At 45.9% G+C, this 13,617-nt stretch overlaps 1 protein-coding gene and 1 pseudogene across 3 annotated transcripts in view; one reads left to right on the top strand and one right to left on the bottom strand.

Moving 5' to 3' along the window:
* Positions 1-13,617, top strand: part of ZNF277 (zinc finger protein 277) — a 302,550-nt gene that overhangs the window by 213,334 nt on the left and 75,599 nt on the right. The gene's annotated exons all lie outside the window — the stretch shown is intronic.
* On the bottom strand, positions 11,144-11,262 carry LOC134937574 (5S ribosomal RNA; annotated as a pseudogene).

The raw sequence follows: 13,617 nt of genomic DNA, 5'->3' as shown, positions 1-13,617 counted from the left end.
TACTACTGCTTAGCTTGCTATCTATGAGGACACCTAAGTCCTTTTCCAGAATCCCCTAATTTTACCCCATTTAGTAGGTAGGTGTAATTTTTGTTCTGGTTACCACAGTGCATTACCTTACACTTGTCTGTGTTGAAGCGCATTCTCCATTTGGCTGCCCATGCTTCTAATTTAACTAAGTCGTTCTGAAGAGACTCTGCATCCTCCTCTGTATTTATAGCCTTACACAATTTGGTATCATCTGCAAAAATTGACACCATGCTCTCTAGACCTTCTGTTAGGTCGTTAATAAAAATATTGAACAATAGCGGTCCTAATACTGAGCCTTGCGGCACACCACTTAGCACTTCAGTCCAAGTTGAAAAAGATCCATTAACCACAACGCGCTGCTTCCTATTATCTAACCAGTTTTTGACCCAAGTGCATATTGTGCTTCCTAGCCCTGATTCTTGTAGCTTGTAGATAAGTCTCATGTGTGGTACAGTATCGAACGCTTTGGCAAAGTCTAAAAAGATTACATCCACGTCTTTACCCTGATCTAGGTTTGCGCTTACTGTTTCATAAAAGCCAAGTAAGTTGGTTTGACAGGATCTGTCCTTCATAAACCCATGTTGATTCCTTTTAATGACCTTATTGGTTTCAAGGAACTTCTGAATACTATCTCTTAGAATACCTTCCAATACTTTCCCCACTATAGATGTAAGACTAACTGGTCTATAATTACCTGGTTCAGCTTTACATCCCTTTTTGAATATAGGCACTACTTCCGCTATACGCCAGTCTTTGGGAACCATACCTGATATAACTGAATCCTCAAAGATCAAAGATAGCGGTTTTGTCAGTTCAGAGTGAAGCTCCATTAGAACCCTTGGATGAATACCATCGGGCCCTGGTGATTTATTAATCTTTAAATGTTTTAATCGGTCACAGACTACTTCCTCGCTTAAATAAGTACCTATCAGTGTGATATTCTCATTATTGAGATTGTGTGTCAGTCCCTGAATTGGGTCCTCTCTAGTGAATACTGTTGAAAAAAACTCAGTGTGTCCGCTATGTCATTATCATTTTTGCTTAAGACTCCCAACTTGTCTTTTAAAGGGCCTATACTCTCCTTCTTTAATCTCTTGCTATTAATATATTTAAAGAATTTTTTGGGATTCGCTTTGCTTTCCTTTGCTACTAGTTTTTCAGTTTCTACTTTAGCCGCTCTTATTTCCTTTTTGCAATTTTTGTTACATTCCTTATAGTGCTGAAATGACTCTGCTTCCCCGTCAGATTTTTATTTTTTAAATGCTCGCCTTTTCTTGCCCATAAGTTCCTTAATCTTTTTGTTAAGCCACATCGGTTTATGATTTTTATTCCCTTTTTTGCTACTCATAGGAATATATTTGAGTGTATTTTTAGCTAGCAGGAATTTTAGTACCTCCCATTTCTCCGTAGTATTTTTTCCTAAAAACAAACCTTCCCATTCAATATCCCTGAAAAATACCCTCATCTTTTCAAAATTTGCTTTGCTAAAGTTTAAAGTCCTAGTTGAGCCAGTATAGGGCTGTTTGTAGAAACTGATATTGAATGTGACCATATTGTGGTCGCTGTTTCCTATGGGTTCCCCTACTATAATACCTGATACCAAATCCCCATTGTTTGTTAATACCAGGTCTAAGATTGCATTGTACCTAGTTGGTTCCTCAATTAGTTGGACTAAGTAGTTATCATTTAGTGCAGTGATTTTCAACCTTTTTTTACTTGCGGCACACCAAACAATATTTTAAAATTGCCAAGGCACACCATCCGTTCCCCACAGAACCCCCCCCCCAAAAAAAAAACACACATTGGGCCTCACAGTAATAAAAAATCCACACATACATTGGCCTACACAGAAAAAACAATCACATTGCTCCCCACATAAATCATGTTGCTCCCCACATAAATCCTATTGCTCCCCTCATAAATCAATCACATTGCTCCCCACATACTGTAAATCATGTTGCTCACACATAAATCAATCAATCACATTTCTCCCCACATAAATCCTATTGCTCCCCACATGAATTATTCACATTGTTCCCCCCATAAATCCATAATTCCTACTGCTCCCCACAGGAGAAATAACATAACAAATATTAGCCCCTACCGGTCAGCTGTCCTCCTCCCTGTTCCTCGGTGGCGGGGATTGTTCATAGTGGAGTGCTGTGAATACTGAGCAGCGGGCGGTCGGGCAGGTGTGGATGTGGGTGGGCAAGGAAAGCTGTGGACGCAGGTGGGAACTGGAAGATGTGTATGCAAGCGGGTGGGCTGGCTGGTGAGATGCGGTGGCCGTGACCTATGATATCACACCACCGCGTCATCAAGGCACAGGTCACAGCCGGAGCATACATGATCCTCTAAGAAGAGCCTGTGCCAACAGTTCACTCTGAAGGTGCAGGAAGCTGCTCTGGCTCCGCGGCACACCTTGCAACTGGTCGCGGCACACTAGAGTGCCGCGGCACACTGGTTGAAAAAGCCTGATTTAGTGTGTTTAAAAACATATTGCCCCTAGCAGTATCACATGAATCGTTTTTCCAGTTTATCTCTGGATAGTTAAAATCTCCCATCACTACTATGTCTCCTACTCCTGCTGCTCTTTCAATTTGCTTTAGTAACAATTCATCATCAGATGCGTTGATACCAGGCGGCCTATAGCATACACCCAATACTAACTTTTTTATTCCTTTTTCCCCGCATGCAATTTCTACCCATAATGTCTCAACAGTGTCTACAGTCCCCTCCTGAATATCTTCCCATATATTAGGTTTTAAAAACGGCTTTACGTACAGACACACCCCTCCACCCTTTTTATTTAGTCTGTCTCTCCTAAACAGTATATAGCCCTCTAGATTGACTGTCCAATCATGAGATTCATCCCACCAAGTTTCAGTAATGCCTATAATATCATACTGTTTGCTTGCTGCAAGTATTTCTAGTTCACCCTTTTTACCAGTAATGCTTCTGGCGTTTACATACATACAACTAAGATAAGTATTTTCCCTTGCGTTAGGGACATCTTTCACCTTATGTGGCAAGGATGACCTGTAATCGTCATTGGTTAGTGCTTTGGTAAAATCCCTTTTAGTACCCATGTTAGTAACCTTACCGCCTGCTCTTACCCTCCCCCCAACTTCTCCCCCATTTCGTTTACTACCGCCATCCCCACTATTCTCACTGCATGACCCGTAGTTTCTAGCTAAACCCTCCCCCCAGGCTCCTAGTTTATAATCTCCAACCTTCTAAGCATCCTTCCCCCCAGCACCGCTGCCCCCTCCTCAGTCAGGTGCAATCCGTCACGACAAAAGAGATGGCGCCTGACTGAGAAGTCCGCCCAGTGTTCCAGGAACACAAACCCCTCTTTCCTGCACCAATCCCTAAGCCACACATTTACCTCCCTAATCTCCCTCTGCCTCCCTGGACTAGCGCGTGGCACGGGTAATAATTCCGAGAATATTACCTTAGATGTCCTTGCCTTCAGTTTCTTTCCTAAGTCCCTATAGTCTTTCTTAAGGACATCCCACCTTCCGCTAACTTTGTCATTGGTGCCAACGTGCACCAAGACCGCCGGGTCTTTGCCAGCCCCTCCCAACAATCTACCTACCCGGTCCGCGATGTGCCGTACCCGAGCACACGGGAGACAACAGACTGTACGGCGATCACGGTCCCGGTAGCAGATTGCCCTATCTGCCTTCCTGATGATAGAATCCCCTACCACCACCATCTGACTAGGTACCTCTCTATCTTTTATCCCAACCGCGCCAGAGGGACCGCACCTCTGGATGCTAGAGGGAGCAGTCTCCTCCGGCACCGTCATTTCTTCACTATCATCCTTCGATTCCTCGTCTAATCAGGCAAATTTGTTCGGGTTTGATAGTTCGGAGATGTCGTGCCTCCCCCTCTTTTTCTTCCTTCTAACTGTGACCCAACTGGCTACCTGATCATCATCCTCTTCTACCACATCATCCTCTTCTACCACATCATCCTCTTCTACCACCGCTTTAAGAGAGGAAGGTCTTGACCAATTCAATATGGCTTGTACTTTCTCCGGATCAATCTATAATCTGGAGCCTGAAATTATATACCCTAGAAAGGGAACTGAAACCTGCTCGAAGATGCATTTCTCTAACTTGCAGTACAGATGATTCTCCCGTAGTCTACGTAGAACCTCTAGGACGTGTCGTCGATGTGCGCCAAGGTCTGGGGAAAAGATCAAGATGTCATCCAGATAGACCACGACAGATTGATATAAAAGGTCTTGGAAAATTTCATTGACGAAATTTTGGAATACGGCAAGGGCGTTACTCAGACCAAATGGCATGACGAGATATTCAAAATGATCATCCCTGGTATTGAACGCGGTTTTCCATTCGTCGCCTGCTCGTATCCTGATCAGATTGTAGGCTCCTCTTAGGTCTAGTTTGGAGAAGATGGTCGCTCCCTTGACTCGATCAAATAATTCGGAAATGAGGGGTAGAGGGTAACGATTTTTTACTGTGATGTTATTCAGGCCCCGGTAATCTGTACACGGTCTTAACCCCCCATCTTTTTTCTGGACAAAGAAGAACCCAGCTCTGGCTGGTGAGGTAGATGACCGAATGAACCCCTTGGCAAAGTTTTCTCAGATATACTCGGACCTAGCCTTAGTTTCTGGAATTGATAAAGGGTAGGTCCGACCTCTGGGTGGATCTTTCCCTTGTTCGAGGTCTATAAGACAGTCCCCATTTCCTATGGGGTGGCAAGATATCTGCTCCCTGTTTACTGAAGACGTCGGAGAAGGAATCGTACTGAGACGGAATCTGCGGGTGTGAGGTGACAAGGGTTTTATTGAGTGGTTTGATACACTGCAAACAAGAGGTCAAACAAGTCTTCCCCCAGGATAAGATTTGCATGGAGTGCCAATCGATATGCGGGTTATGCCTACTAAACCAAGGGTAACCCAGCACAATTTCATGTGATGCCTTGGGTATAACTAAAAGTTCCAATTGCTCTTTATGAAGAGCACCGATACCAACTGAAATAGGAAGAGTCCATTGAGAAATTACTCCACCAGGAATACGGCTTCCATCAACCGCAGATAACGTAATGTAACGGGACAAATCTCGCACAGGGATCTGAAGCTGCTGAACCAGATGGTCTGTGATGAAATTCTCTGCTGCTCCTGTATCTAAAAGAGAGAGAATGGACTCAGTACCTTGCGAGAGTTCAATAGTGACTGGTAGAGTAGGTTCAGAGGATTTTGGAGACCGAGACAAGACTCCTAACCTGGTGTCTCCTAGCCCAGTTAGGAGCGGGAGTTTCCAGGACGCTGTGGGCATGATGCCACCATGTGTCCCGGTGCCCCACAGTAAAGACACAAATTTTCTCGCCGCCGTTTCTGGCGCTCCTCTGGAGTAAGTCGGGCCCGGTTCAGCTGCATGGGTTTGTCAGGAGATTCTACTGCTAGCGGAGGGGATGCCAGAGGTACAGGGCGGAAACTATAGCGATCGCCCTTGCTTTTCTCGGCCTGCATCTCCCGGAATCGTAGATCGACTTTGTTACATAATGAAATGAGGTCATCCAGTTTTGGTGGTAAGTCTCGAGTCGCTAGATCATCCTTCAAACGGTCAGAAAGGCCACTACTAAACGCTGAAACCAAAGCTTCCTCATTCCATTGTAGTTCAGACGCGTAGGTTTGAAACTGAATGATATACTGGCCGACTGGCCTATTTCCTTGGCGTAGACGCATAATTTCAATGGATGCTGATGTCGAGCATCCCGGTTCATCAAAGATCTTCCTAAAAGTGTCTATGAATTTTGAATAGTCACTCAGCAGAGCATCACCTCTTTCCCAGAGCGGTGAGACCCATTCCAGGGCTGCCCCTGAGAGTAAGGAGACTATGTACGCCACCTTCACCTTTTGCATTGGGAAATTGGATGACTGTAACATAAAGTGCACATCGCACTGATTAAGGAATCCACGACAGAGTTTAGAGTTCCCGTTGAACTTGTTGGGGGTTGGCAAACGGAGAGAGGACGGTGATGATCCCAATGACGCCAGGACGGGCTGAGAAACTTGTGACTCCACTCGACGGGCAGGAGTAGTATTCGCTAGAGAGGCTTGGATGGAATCCTGCCGAGTGGATATCTCCTGGAGGCACTGCGCCAAATGTCACTGTGAATTTTCCAATCCCTCCAGACGCCTCGTTAAGCTGTGAAGGAGATCCGAGCCAGAATACTATCCAGTTCCTGGATCCATGCGGCCAGTGCAAACTCACCTCTGAGGATTCTTGTGGATCCGGATTTGGGGAAGATGATTCTGGTGCAATTGGATCTCTGAATAACAAACGAGCGGGACGGCTGAAGGTGTTGCTCATTTATTACTTGGAATAGTTTAACAGAGTTCGCCAAAGACAGTTGAATAGAGATACTACTGTAGGTTAGCGGGTGGCTGAGGATACCGGAACCGTGACCCAGTACTTTAAGGAGAAATTCCGAAGGCTGGTTACTGCGGCGTCCAGAACAGGTGGCTGGGTAGGACACGGGAACAGAGTCGGCAGTCTGTGTAAGGCTATATCAGGAGGCTTGGGTAATTTTCTGTAACAAGAACCTGACACTGGAGATGCTGCGGAAGCACAGAGAACTAGCTACACAGATACTGTGAAAGACGTTGCACTGGCAGTTTCCCTCCTCCAGGTCTTCCTGTCTTATAGCAGCTGCCCAGAGCGAAGTGATAAATTGGTGAAGTGTGGGCAAGACAGGCTTTTTGCCCACATCCAAGATGGCCACCGGGAACACAGCCTGTTCACAGAAGCCCTGGCTCCACGGCAGCACTGCTAACCCCTGCCGGAGGAACATGCTGCCAGTCTGCTGTGCTGCCAACTAGTGCCCCTGCCTGTTCTCCCAGCACACCCTGCCCGACGCCAGCAGCCCGCACCTCCGCCAGCTGGACCTCTCCAAAGGGACCGGACAGGTAAGAGCCGGCTCCTCTGCACAATCTCCCGCCGGACCGTGACAAGGGCTCCCCGCTGTATATTCACATAAACATGCACTTGCGATTCTGATACTACAGACTGTGATGGGGATGTGTTGCGGGGGGCAGCATCTCTTGCAAAAGGGGTGCAGTTGATGATAGAGGTTATTAGGGATGTGTTGAATATTGCTGATACAACACCCGAGCAGGTTGAGGAGACTTACGTCACTGAAAATAAGAAATCCTCGCTAACCTTCCCTGCGTCAAAGGAATTAAATGCTATTTTTGAAAAAGCTTGGGAAAACCCGGATAAAAAATTCCAGATCCCTAAAAGGGTTCTGGTAGCGTTTCCTTTCTCGGTAGAGGGTAGGAAAAAATGGGAAACCCACCTATTGTTGACGCGTCAGTATCCAGACTCTCAAAAAAGGTGGTTTTACCTGTTCCAGGATCTACCGCCTTGAAAGAGCTGCCTGATCGTAAAATTGATAATACGCTCAAATCCATGTACACAGCTTCTGGGGCAATACTACGTCCCACTATTGCCAGTGCTTGGATTGCCAAAGCTATAGTAAAGTGGTCAGGCACGTTACTTGAAGACTTGGATACTATGGAGAAATTTGATTTTTAATTGTTTTTATGTAACATTCAGGATTCAGCAGAATTTCTGGTAGAATCCATGAAAGACCTGGGTTCCATGGCTGCGGCAATTTCTTCCATGTCTGTATCAGCTCGTCGAGGACTGTGGTTGCGCCAGTGGTCTGCTGACGCGGAATCCAGGAGAAGTGTGGAGACCCTACCCTACACAGGTCAGGCTCTCTTTGGGGAAGTGTTAGATGTGTGGATCTCCACGGCTACGGCTGGTAAGTCACCCTTTCTTCCCTCAGCTACACCTGCTCCGAAGAAACCCTTTTCTTCAGCTACATCACAGCCCTTTTGGTTTCCCAAGCCCAGAAAGGCCAAACCGTCCAACACCTTCTTTCGGGGAGGTCGGCCCAAGTCCAAAAAACCTGCGGCTGCAGGTTCCCAGGAACAGAAACCTGCGGCTGCAGGTTCCCAGGAACAGAAACCTGCTTCAGGTACACCAAAGTCCTCCCCATGATGGTGGACAACACGCCCCGGAGGTGGTGCCGGTGGGAGCGAGCCTCGGGCATTTCAGTCATGTCTGGGTGTCATCCGGCCTGGACCCCTGGGTGCAAGATATTCTGTCTCAGGGGTACAGGCTGGAATTTCAATATCTCCCTCCTCACCGATTTTTCAAATCAGGCTTGCCAGCTCTGCTGGCGGACAGGACTGTCCTGCTAGAAGCCGTCCAGAAGTTGGTGGAGGCACAGGTCATTGTGCCAGTACCTCCTCATATGCAAAACAAAGGTTACTATTCGAACCTTTTCGTGGTACCGAAACCGGATGATTCGATCAGGCCCATTCTGAACTTAAAATCACTAAACCCCTTTCTGAGGGAGTTCAAGTTCAAAATGGAGTCTCTGACGGCAGTGATATCAGGTCTGGAGGAGGGGGAATTCCTGGTATCCCTGGATATGAAGGATGCGTACCTCCACATTCCGATTTGTCTGCCGCATCAAGCTTATCTTCAATTTGCACTGTTCGACTGTCATTTTCAGTTCCAGGCCCTACCATTCGGCCTCTCCACATCACCGAGGGTATTCACCAAGGTGATGGCGGAAATGATGATTCTCCTCCGCAGACAGGGGGTGAACATAATTCCATATCTGGACGATCTGCTGATTAAAGCATCGTCCAAGGAGAAGCTGTTACTGTCCGTAGCTCTCACGACCCAGCTTCTCAGGGAACATGGCTGGATCCTGAATCTTCCAAAATCACATTTGGAACCAACCAGGAGGTTGTCCTTTCTGGGAATGATCCTCGACACGGAAGTGCAGAGGGTGTTTCTACCAGAGGAAAAAGCATTGGTAATACAAACAATGGTCCGGGATGTCCTGAAGCCAACCCAGGTGCCGGTTCATCGGTGCATTCGCCTTCTGGGAAAGAAGCTTGGTCCTTCCAACTGGATCTCCTGGACAAGTGATCGGGATCCCATCTGCACATGCACCAGAGAATACGTCTGTCACCAAAGGCCAGGATTTCACTCCTCTGGTGGCTGCAACTGCCTCACCTTCTGGAGGGCCGCAGGTTCGGGATTCAGGGCTGGATCCTTCTAACCATGGACGCAAGTCTCCAGGGCTGGGGCGCAGTCACTCAAGGGGAAACCTTCCAAGGAAGGTGGTCAAGTCTGGAAGCCGACCTGCCGATAAACATTCTGGACTTAAGAGCCGTCTACAACGGTCTTCTTCAAGTGGCCCATCTTCTGAGAAATCGGGCTGTTTAAGTGCAGTCGGACAATGAGACAATAGTGGCTTACATAAACCAACAGGGCGGAACGAAAAGCAAAGCTGCACTGTCAGAGGTAACAAGAATCATCCTCTGGGCAGAAAAACACTCGTTGGCGCTGTCAGCAATATTCATTCCGGGAGTAGACAACTGGGAAGCGGACTTCCTCAGCAAACACGATCTCCATCCAGTGGAGTGGGGTCTCCATCTGGAGGTGTTCAAGGAGGTGACAGATCTTTGGGGTGTACCCCAGATCAACATGATGGCCTCTTGTCTCAACAAGAAGCTTCGGCTGTATTGTTCCAGGTTGAGGTACCCGCAAGCAGTGGCGGTGGACGCCCTAGTGACTCCATGGGTGTTCCAGTTGGTGTACATGTTTCCTCCATTTCCACTCATCCCAAGAGTTCTAAAGCTCATAAGGAGAACAAGGGTTCAAGCGATCCTCATTGCTGCAGACTGGCCATGAAGGGCTTGGTACACGGATCTTCTGGATCTACTGCAGCAGGTCCTCTTCTGGAGGACCTGCTGCAGCAGGGGCCGTTCGCCTATCAAGACTTACCGCGGCTACGTTTGACGGCATGGAGGTTGAACGCCTGATACTAGCTCGAAAGGGCATTCCGAACAAGGTCATTCCTACCCTGATACAGGCTAGGAAATGAGTAACGTCTAAACATTACCATAGAATTTGGAAAAAATGGGTCTTGGTGTGAGTCCAAGAAATTTCCTGCAGTGGAGTTTCAACTGGGACGGTTTCTCCTCTTCCTACAAGCCGGTGTGGATATGGGCCTGAGATTGGAATCTGTGAAGGTCCAGATTTCAGCCCTTCCATTTTCTTCCAGAAACAATTTGCTGCCTTCCCTGAGGTTCAGACCTTTTTGAAGGGAGTTCTGCACATCCAACCTACCTTTGTACCGCCTACGGCGCCTTGGGACTTTAACGTGGTGTTGCAGTTCCTCCAATCAGACTGGTTTGAGCCTCTACAGGAGGTTGAGATCAAATTTCTTACATGGAAGGCTGTCACGTTGTTGGCCTTAGCTTCTGCTAGACGTGTGTCGGAGTTGGGGGCTTTGTCCTGTAAAAGCTCATACTTGATCTTCCATGAAGATAGAGCTGAGCTCCGGACACGTCAGCAGTTTCTTCCAAAGGTTGTGTTGGCATTTCATATCAACCAACCTATTGTAGTGCCAGTGGCTACTGACTCCTCAATTTCATCAAAGTCCTTGGATTTTGTAAGGGCTCTGAAAATCTATGTGAAGAGGACTGCTCGTCACAGAAAATCGGACTCTGTTTGTCCTGTATGATGAAAACAGTGAAGAGAAAAGAGAGACTCTTTTGTGGGCGCACTCTTTACTTTTAAATGATAATGTAGATATTACATGAATCAAATACGGAGAAATCTAAGTATAAAATATAACTTTTATTAGCATCACGGAATAAAAGGATGTATAGTCGTCAAATAAGGTAACAATCCAATGTATAATGAAATTTGAATAACAAAAATTATATTGATCCTCAGTAACACAAACTGATAATATAAAGTGAGTAAATGTTCAATTAGTAACAAGTCAATGCTAAAATTAGCATAATCGGTCCCGATTGCATAAATCTAGTAAGAATGCCATGAAAATAATAACTCAAATGTAACGCCTCCAGATGATACTGGGGCTGCCGAAACTGGTTGGCCCTATAACCGTACAAGATCAAATTATTATAAAATGATAATTTTCACACTATTTGAGCAGGGGATAGAGAAGATAAGAAAAAGATAGCAGTGTGAATCTGCTGTCAGCGTTAGACTCGGAACGTAACGGACCAATGTGAGCTCTACAACACCGGGTATTCCTCAATGGTCACCCACTAGAGTACTGACCCAGCCCGACACTGATTAGCTTCCAAGATCGGACGGTTTCGGGCGTTTACAGTGTGGTATGATATTAGAGGATTGCGAATGATGGCAAAGGCTCTGGAATCACTGATGAGAGTTCACTAAATGTATAGTAGAAAGAAAAAGATGGATCTGCTGCCAATGTTAGACAGGGATAAGCCCTGAATCAATGGTGAGAGACCACGAAAAAGATCTAAAGGATGAAAACAGATAATAGTTCCTGTCAGCTATTCATACCTTACCAAAGGTTACATACTAATAAATGCATATCAATTTTTGAGTAATATCTTAACTAGGATTCTTTATATGAACAGACATAAACAAATGATAGAAAGTGATGAATTTTTCACACGAATGCAAGGAACATAGTATCAGGATTTGAAATGTAACAGCAATGTTGCCAGTGCTCCGTGATTGAGCCCAGAAGGAAAAAGATACTTTGTCAATGTTGCTGATTCCAGGTCACAAAGGACCCACTGATCTACTAATATGTATATCATGTAAATCCTATCGTAATCAAAGATGTCTCATGGGCTCCCATGAATGAATGGTTGTAGAGTATACAATGTGATTGCTAGCTTTGCATTTAATAACACCGTATTCACTCGTGAAGTAATGTATGAGGAGATGGTTAATTATGTATTAATACAAGAATCTTAAAACTAACTTGTGAAAATATAAGAAAGAAAGAGGGAGGATTTTGGGTGGGGGTATTGATTGGCACTGCCCAAATATACGCAGCGAAATAGAGCGCATTGTCACTGGGGGAAAAAATTAAATTACATCAATTTAATCCAATTTAGCCGCGGTTGAGATGATCGCTGCACTGCAAAAAGTTGCTAGCGAGCGATCAACTCGGAATGACCCCCATGGTTTTGCCCATTTGCTAACAAATTTGCTGCTGCGATCAGATCTGAATTAGGCCCATAGTGATGCCATATGCAAGAGAGAGAGAGGCACCATGTTGCAGTGTGTAGAGATGCACCCAGTGACATTGTCTAATAGCTACATTTTGTTTACTTGTGGGTGATGTAGCTATTGCTGAAAGTTACATTTATATTCATTTGCAACAAATGAAGCTATTGCCGAGAAGGATGTGACAAGCAGCATGAAATAGCACAAGCGCTGTAGATATTAATTAAACACTATCCAAGAGTCATTTATATGTATAGAGGGTCCAAATAATTGGTGTATAGCTGCTAGCAATAAAGGTAATGCATAAGCAGCTTACCAATTGGATCTGAATCCAAGTATAGGATACATATTTAGTGATTCTATCTAACAGCAATTAATATAAATATTGCTGTAAATCACATCCTAATAAAATTCTATACATAAAAGTCCCAGTTAGTACACATGAATTCTATTAGAGCAATATATTTGGTGACTCTGTTCAGTAATAGCAAATACTTAATGTAAGTACTGTTGAAGGATTGACACATCGAGTGTCACGATCCGGGTATCTGGACGCCATTTCTTACCCATCAGATGCCTCCTAAGGCTGGCTCAGCGCTCCAGGACCGGATCCCATCTGTTATCCTGATGTGTACATTCCTGTATCCTCTCCTGTCACTCTGGGACGCTGTCACAGTAAACGCCATATTACACCTGGCATGGCGTCTCCCGCGGCCTCCGCCGCCGTCCCTGAACTTCTGCATGCAGAGTGTCTGAGTGGCGATTACGTCAGCCGCGGCCTCCGCTGTGTCCGCGTGGTTGGATGTGCATCTGTCAGCCTGGCGCCTCCTGTCTCCGGTGGCCGGCGCCGCCATTACTGTTTTCATTACCACATGGATTACAAACCAAACTTCCCTCCAAGTGTCTGCATGGGCGCAGCCATCTTGGATTCTGTCAGCTGATCATTTCCACCAATCTGTTCTCAGTATTGATAATCTGCATAATTGCCTAGCCAATCCCTTCCTTGCTGCAGGTATAAATACACTGTGCCTGAGCAAGGAAGGCGTCAGTGCTTTGGTTGTCAAACCTAGTTCCTGTTTGTCTCTCTCCTGTGATTGTCTTCCAGGTTCCAGCTCCTGTCTCAAGACTTCCACCATAGAGACCCGCACCAGCATTCCACCTGCGGTGTAGCCTGACTCTCCAATCCATTGTGGATTCATCTGTTTCCAGCTACAACATTACCTGCTTCCAGCTCAGCTTCCAGCAGAGTACAGCTTCCCTTAAAGGGCCGGTGTCCTTTCTACACTTTACCACTCTCCACCGGTATTATTATTTCTCCGCTCTCAAGTTCTACATTTCAGTTCATATTTCATCGCTCCCAAGTTCATTTATTATTTAACTGGTTCCAGCCAGTATCCACTCCGTGCTAACAACAGTCTGGTTCCAGCCAGTATCCACAGCAGCTGTTTTATCTTCAGCAACCCAGCTTTTCCTGGAACACCAGCTGGCACAATCC

Source organism: Pseudophryne corroboree, chromosome 6 (assembly GCF_028390025.1).
Source record: "Pseudophryne corroboree isolate aPseCor3 chromosome 6, aPseCor3.hap2, whole genome shotgun sequence".
NCBI lineage: Eukaryota > Metazoa > Chordata > Amphibia > Anura > Myobatrachidae > Pseudophryne > Pseudophryne corroboree.
This window is presented reverse-complemented; position numbering and strand designations above follow the sequence as displayed.